The sequence below is a fragment of the Sodiomyces alcalophilus genome (assembly GCF_042370955.1).
Source record: "Sodiomyces alcalophilus JCM 7366 unplaced genomic scaffold ACRALscaffold_6, whole genome shotgun sequence".
Taxonomy (NCBI): domain Eukaryota; kingdom Fungi; phylum Ascomycota; class Sordariomycetes; order Glomerellales; family Plectosphaerellaceae; genus Sodiomyces; species Sodiomyces alcalophilus.
This window is the reverse complement of record NW_027263537.1, coordinates 3,125,327-3,132,603: the sequence shown is the minus strand read 5'-3', so window position 1 is coordinate 3,132,603 and position 7,277 is coordinate 3,125,327. Positions and strand designations below refer to the sequence as shown.

At 34.9% G+C, this 7,277-nt stretch overlaps 1 pseudogene across 1 annotated transcript; it reads left to right on the top strand.

Moving 5' to 3' along the window:
* The first annotated feature begins 3,120 nt into the window (after positions 1 to 3,120).
* Positions 3,121 to 3,195, top strand: ACRALDRAFT_t219 (annotated as a pseudogene). The gene has a single exon. The product of its transcript is annotated as a tRNA-OTHER (tRNA).
* Positions 3,196 to 7,277: the final 4,082 nt, after the last annotated feature.

Sequence of the window (7,277 nt, the reverse complement as noted above, 5' to 3'; positions counted from 1 at the left end):
ATAATCTGACTAAGCTGCACTTATTATATAAGAGTTAGCTTACGGGGGGATATTGATATTATACTTATAATAAGTAATAATTATATAAATATACTAGGTATCGTAAATACGATATCTTGGTTATTACTTAAGCAAATAACGTGGCGTGATAACCGTCGCGTAGGCTGTTGACGTAACAGTCGCCACCTAATCTTTCAGGGTCTTTTGCCAGCCCCGGATCCAGGAAGAAATCCCAGAAGTCAGTTCTTTACATATTAAGTGAAACAAGCAGTCATCCTACGGATCTACGAATTCAACAGCTATTTGCTTCATATTCCTCTCTTCCGCGTGTATAGCCTACCACTCGTAGCCCAATTTATCAAAATAACCTAGTCTACTATATAATAAGCAAAGCTTATTATTACTACTTTAAGACTAGTCTCTTAATATACTGTTTATCTATATATATCTGCTTTATCTCCTTCTTCTTTTACTCCTTTTCTTACTCTCCTTTAGCACTATTACTGTATTCTACTATTAGTATTATAGAATATTACTTTATTAAATTCCCTTAGCCTTCTATTACTTAAGCACCTTTTAGTATCTCCTTCTTTAATCTACGACTTCTAGTTAAGCTTATGGATTTTATTTAAATGCTTATAGGGTATAGGCCTGGTAAGCAAGAATCTACGTAGGCGCTAGGTTTTATAAATCCCTTTATTCACTACTTAAAGCTCTAAATCTATCTTAAAAACAACGAAGAAGAAGCTTGCTTCCTACTAGTTCTTAAACGTTACGCTCTTAATATAAGAACTTCGCTAACCGAGCTTGTTAGGAGTATTTAGTATTTGCTGAACTAAAATGTACTCCTTCGACTAATAGTCTCGGATTCCCCTCCTTTTCTTTATAAGGAAATTCACGCCTTTCTGCCTCACGACGGCTATTTATTAACTTATCTCGAAAAGAGGTAATGAAAAGTTATTTATAAAGAAGAAACCTGCTTCTTAGCTCCTTATTATATTCTAAACGAAAGTCTTCGTCCTTACGCAGACTGCTAAGATCCCTTTATCGAAGTAACGGAAGTAAAGGAAAATATTAAATAAAATAAAAGGAATTAGTAACTTCGCTATCCTTCTACGCCACCTTTATATACGTTTCCTATATCGATAAACGAAGTAATTAACGAATCCAAAGTTATTATCGATCTTACCGACGAAAATTGAGATTCATTTTCACCTTAAAGTAACTTAGGTCCCGGTTTCTATTCTCCTGGATCGTCCTTCTAGGAATCGTGAATCGTTTCTCCACGGCTCTTTTCTATCGGTCGCGATTCTATTTTATTAATATACGGCTCTTTTTTATTAGTCGCGGTTCTATTTTATTAATCCACGGTCCTATTTTATCGGTTTAATTACCTCTTCCGACTAATAGAGGTTACACAGTTCCGTTCTATTGGTTCCATAATCCGTTTTATTAGTTTAATTACCTTTTCCGACTAATAAAGGTTACACGGTTCCGTTCTATGGGTTCTATAATCCGTTCTATCGGTTTAATTGCCTCTTCCGACCGACAGAGGCTATTAAAATTATTAATTTACGAATCCATTCGATTACCTCTTATAAAGAAAATCTAAAAATGATAAAAATAAATATTAATAAGAGCAGGAATTAAACATATTAAACAGCTATATCTTTACTACTATGACACTATGCCGTCATATATATAATACCTTATAATTAACTAGTATATATACTTAGCTACAGTTAAGTAAAAGTCTTATATAACAGATATTATCTATAAAGATCAACTATTTTAAATACCGTTTTCAGTTTCTAATTCCTCTATTATTCGTAATATAAAAAGTCGACTTTATGTTGTGTTGTTATTTATTTAAAAATAGGAAATAACGAAGATATTAAAGAGATTTCTATCTCTAAGCTTCGAGGTCGCGAAGGTTATAAAACATAGACTCTTAATATTAAAGCTTATTTCTTTCGGAAAGGAAAGGTTTTAGAAGAGGTTATAGCCCCACTTCCGGCTAACCCTTCTAATAAACAAAGAAAAGAGTCTTTAAAAGCTATAAAAGATATTCTATCTACCTTATTAGCTAGACCTTTAACCTACGTTTATAACCTTAACTCTCTACACGAAATATAGGAAAGGCTTAAAGAATTATATAAAGCTAAAGGCTTCCAGGATACTTACAAGGTCTTACGCTCACTATATAACCTCATAGTATCAGGCTTCTCTAAGTTAGAAATCTTTTTATATAAGGTATAAGAAATAATTAAGCTATAAACTCGTAATATAAAAGTATTAGATAAGCTTATTTTTACTTAGATCTTAAATAGCCTTAATAATAGATATAATTCTATTACTAGCTAAATAACTTCAACCTTATATTATAATATTTAAGGCCCCTATAGCGCACTAGTAGTGCCCTGGTATATAACCACGAGGCGGTTAGGTCGGTTCGAATCCGGCTAGGGGCGCGCGCAAAAAGTTTTTCTTTTTGCGTTACCCGGCCCTGTTCGCGGGTGGCCCTTATCTGCCTTAGCATACACGATAAGGGTTAAACAGGGGGGGCCTGATAGCCCTACTCCGCCCGGCTTATAGCTAGTCAATAACAGGCGCCGGCAGCTCTGGCGCTATAGCCGACACGCCCTATATCACTAAGCTAGGGCAGGCAGGCCTTACCGTTAATAGGACCGTAACGGATTAGTCGCCTATTACGTATATAAAGACGGTACCGCGCTCCGGAGCGTGTAAAATATTCCGGCGCGACCTATACGAAATATAGGAGCTACGAACTATACGATTATATACAAAGCCGTTTATAGATAATATAAAAAGCTTAAATATAGACCTAGGATATATTATATCCTAAAGATAGGGTTACTAGCTTAGGAGAGAATTAATTACTAAGGGTCTATCTTAGTAACTATTAAATAAGAGGATAACAGGGACTAGAATAAAGGAGTATAGAGCTTATATATTAGTAGCTTTATAATACGAATAGTATTAATATAGCGGCCGTATAGTATATTCGCAGCGGCCGCGTATATAAAATAAACTTTATTATTATAAGGGGGAAGGGGTTTTTATCTAAAAAGGTTTTCCCCCCTTCTAAAATCTAAAAGGGCCTCTATAGTATAGTAGTGGTATACCTAGCACACAGTTAAGGTGACCGGGTCGGTTCGAATCCGGCTAGAGGCGCACGTAAAAGAGGAACCCCTTTTCCTTTTTTATGCTACTCGGATCCTATTCTAGGGGATCTGCCTTACTATATACGATAAGGGTTAAGCAGGGGGCCCGTTAGACCCACCTTCCGCCCGGCTTCGCTAATCATTAATAGGTGCTATAGGGGAGTTAGTCGCCCTACCATGGAAAATAAGAAGACGATATCGCGCTGTCTCTAAGCGCGTGAGTAAAATACACGGCGTTTTTTCCACTATACGGAAGCAGCCTCTTACGCTATTACGTAAGCGTTCTACGTAGGCATATAGCCTGCGTTAGCTCTACCTATAGCTATGTAAAGAGTAAGGGAAGCTTAGGAGCTTTAAACCCTAGGAAGCGTATATATAAATCGCCTAAAGTAGGCCTATAAGGGTTAGCCCTAGGGTATATAGGAAGGCGTATAAAACTAACCGAGATAACTACGCGCGCGCCGTTAATTCGAACACGTAGTCGGCTTTAAAGCCGCTATGGGTTATGTTATAGGCTTCCTAGTATAGAAGCTATAAGTTTTGTACTAGTAGCGAGTTAGTAACGGGGCCCCCGTGGTACCTATATAAGGGGCAGTAATCTTAAAGGAGGAGAGTATAGGGGTTTTTATCTAAGTCTTATACTAGTTCCCTAAGTCTTATACTATGGCCTTCCCCCCTATAGGCATAAGAGAAGGATTATATAGTTAGAATTCTGACTCCTAGCTACTTAAGGTAGGATAAGGATAGTAGAGTAAGAGATAATAAAAAATAAATAAAATAAATAAAGTAAATAAATAATATTTAAGAATATTCTCTTAATAGGCTTATAGGCGAATTAATTAACGCCTCCTAAAAGGTAGAATGCTCGGATACTACTGTACTCTTAAATAAACGATATAAAAAGTCCTGGAAACCTTAGAAAAAGACTAGGGGAAAACACTATAATTATTATAATAAAGCTAGTTATAATACCACCGATTGCTTTAAACTACACCCCGAGAAATAACCTAGTTAGTTTAAATCTAAGGGAAATAAACAGCAAAAAGTCTTAAAAGAAAAAGATAAAAATACTACTAAATCCGTTAGTTTATCTAAAAAAGATCAGCAGATTCTAAATCTTATATCTAAAGAAGATCAGTTATCTAAAAAAAAAACAAAAGGTTATAAACCTTATATCTTAAAATTGAGACAAAGAAAATAATTTAAACGACTCTAAAGTTATTAATATTATATAATAACGTTAATAAAGCCCTACCACTAATACTAGAAATTCGAGTATTAATAAAAGACGTAATTTTTAAAGATATATATCCTTTACCTATCTATACAGAAAGAAATAGATATAATAGAAGATAAAGAAAAGGTATTAAACCATTAATCTTCTTTATATTAACCATAATTCACTAATTTAAATATAAATCGAATAGTGGAAAAAATACATAAAGTTAGCTATCTTCATACCCTTTAAATCTCGAACAGAACTTCTATATCGATAATAAAGCAACGTCTTACATTATATCCAATAAGGGGTTATTTATTTCTATTAAATCTACGTCTAGAATGGCTGAATAAGGACGAGTAAATGGTATTTTAATTACTTAAATTAGGGATACCCTAGTTAAATTTAAAGGTACTAATAAATAGCTTCTTTTAAAGTACTATTTATATATTCCTTAACAAGGTATAAATATTATGAGTCTTCCTATTTTAGACACCGAAAATATTCGAGGTCTTACTAATTATAAAAGACTAGTAATTTTTAATAATCGGTCTTCATACTACTGCTTTATTATATAAACGTCTTTACTAGACCACAGTATATGCTATACGCGTTAAAGAACCGAAGCTACTTATATCTAAAGATAAGCTTTAGAAATAAAGAAGAAGGAATCTAAAAAGAAGATCCCTTAATTTAAGAAATACACTATCTTTATAGTATATCCGGCTAGGTTATATAAATCCTAAGGCGTTAAGCAGTTTATCTTAAAATACCTTACTTCCAAAAGGTATATCTATATCTAAAGAAGAGTTACAAAAGATTACTAGCTACTATGCCTATAAAAGAGCAAAACCTATTACTCTAGCTAATAGGCATTCAGTTAAGAAAAATGGGGTATACACCTATTTAGAGCCTGTGTATATGAATCTAGATAGTCCTATTTCACCTGTAACCTGTTAGTACTATACCCAGAAAATAAATATACCTATATACGGTATAGTACGATATACGAAACCTCCTATAAGTCAGGGACTTCCTAAGTCCTCTCGAGCCCTCCAGGGACCTCCTAAGTCCTCCAGAGTCCTCCAGGGACCTCCTAAGTCCTCTAGAGTCCCCCAGGGACTTCCTAAGTCCTCCAGGGACTTCCTGAGTCCTCTAGGGTCCTCCCGAGTCCCCCAGGACCCTAGGTGGACCCACGGACCCCCAGGAAGGCCCACGGACCTTTAGGTGGACCCATAGACCTCCAGGTAGGCCCACGGACCTTCAGGTGGGCCCATAGACCTTCAGGACCTCCGGAATAACCCACGGACCTTCAGGACCTCCGGAATAACACACGGACCCTCGCTTATACTTCGAGAGTCTGGATACCAAATCAGTAGCTTGAATAAACCGTAGGAAAGGACTATATATACCAGGCTGCCCGCCTCCCTCTTCCTTTCCTTTTTTCTCTCTCTCTCTGTATCTTACTTCTGCAGTCTTTATAGTCTTCCATAATTCAGACTGCCTCTTTTCCTCTAGATCTTCCTCTTCCGTTCCATCTCTTCGTGACCGTTGTAAATAACCTATAACCGAAAATGCTAGATCTTATTAATTCCAGATCGATTAACCAGATATATTTAGGTTATTTTATCACCCGATAAATCCAAAGAACTTATTACTAAGGCCGTTACCGAATAGAAATTATAAGGTAAGAATATATCTAAAACCACTATTAAAGAAGTGGATACCGATAAGGGAAGCGAATTCGTTAATAATTCGTTTAACCTATAGCTGAATTTAGGCTCCTGTTATATATATATACTGCTGAATATACAGCGTCTCCCTAAAGGTATCTAGGTAGTCCTGGGTAGAAAAGTAGGCTTCAGACCTTTTCTATTATAGTTCTAATAGCTTATTCGATTAAGCCTTAAGTCTTATAGGTATATAGTTGTTTTATATTATGTTTTACGCCTTAAAAGAGACGCTTAAAGTAGGCGTTTATAAATTCTTTTCCACCGTCTATATCTATTTCTTTTATTTTTATATTATAATTATTATTTTCTACTAGTATTTTCTACTCTTTTATAGCTAGAACGACGGTTGCTTCTGATTTATCAGGCAGCAATTTAGCCTAAAGGAACCGGCTGGAACGGTCTATAATTAGCAGAATCCAGCGCTTTTTATTATACGTTATTAGTTCTATTAGGCCGTAGAGGTCTATATGTACCTTTTCGAGGTAGGGGAAGTCTTTATATTTATTCACTAAATCTTTATTAGCTAGTATACTAGCCTTACTACGGCGGCAGGTATTATAGCTGTTTATATCTGTAGTTTCTTATTCTAATACTTTAAAGTCCTTAAAGAGAGAGGTATTATTATATAGGCTTTTTAAGGCTATAGAATTTATATAGCCTATTCGGTTATACTATAGCTATATAGTTTCCGTTATTTTTATAGTTCTTTTCTTATTATTTTAGTCTCTTTATTTCTAAAGGTCTGGATTTTGATTTTCTTAGTTCCTTTATTTCTTTGTTCTTTATTCTAGGCTTTCTAGGATTTCCTTTATTATATTTATTTCTATATTCCCACCTTTTAGGATAACTAGCCTAGCTACAGCCTAATAGAGTCCTCTAAAGAGTCTAGGTCTTATATATATGTAAAGGGACTCTTTTACTATTTCATTTTTAAAAAGAATAAGCTGTTAATTAGTAGATAAGCCTCTGACTTTACTATCGAGGGTTAGGAGACTTATTATATTAGTTCCTAGTTTAGGAATATAAAGGTATTCTTTTAGAAATAGTGTTTTTCTAGTATCTTACACTTTATAATAGAGTTTCCTACGCCCATTATCTTTATTATATTTATTTTTCCCTAGCTAGTAAGCCTGGTAGTGG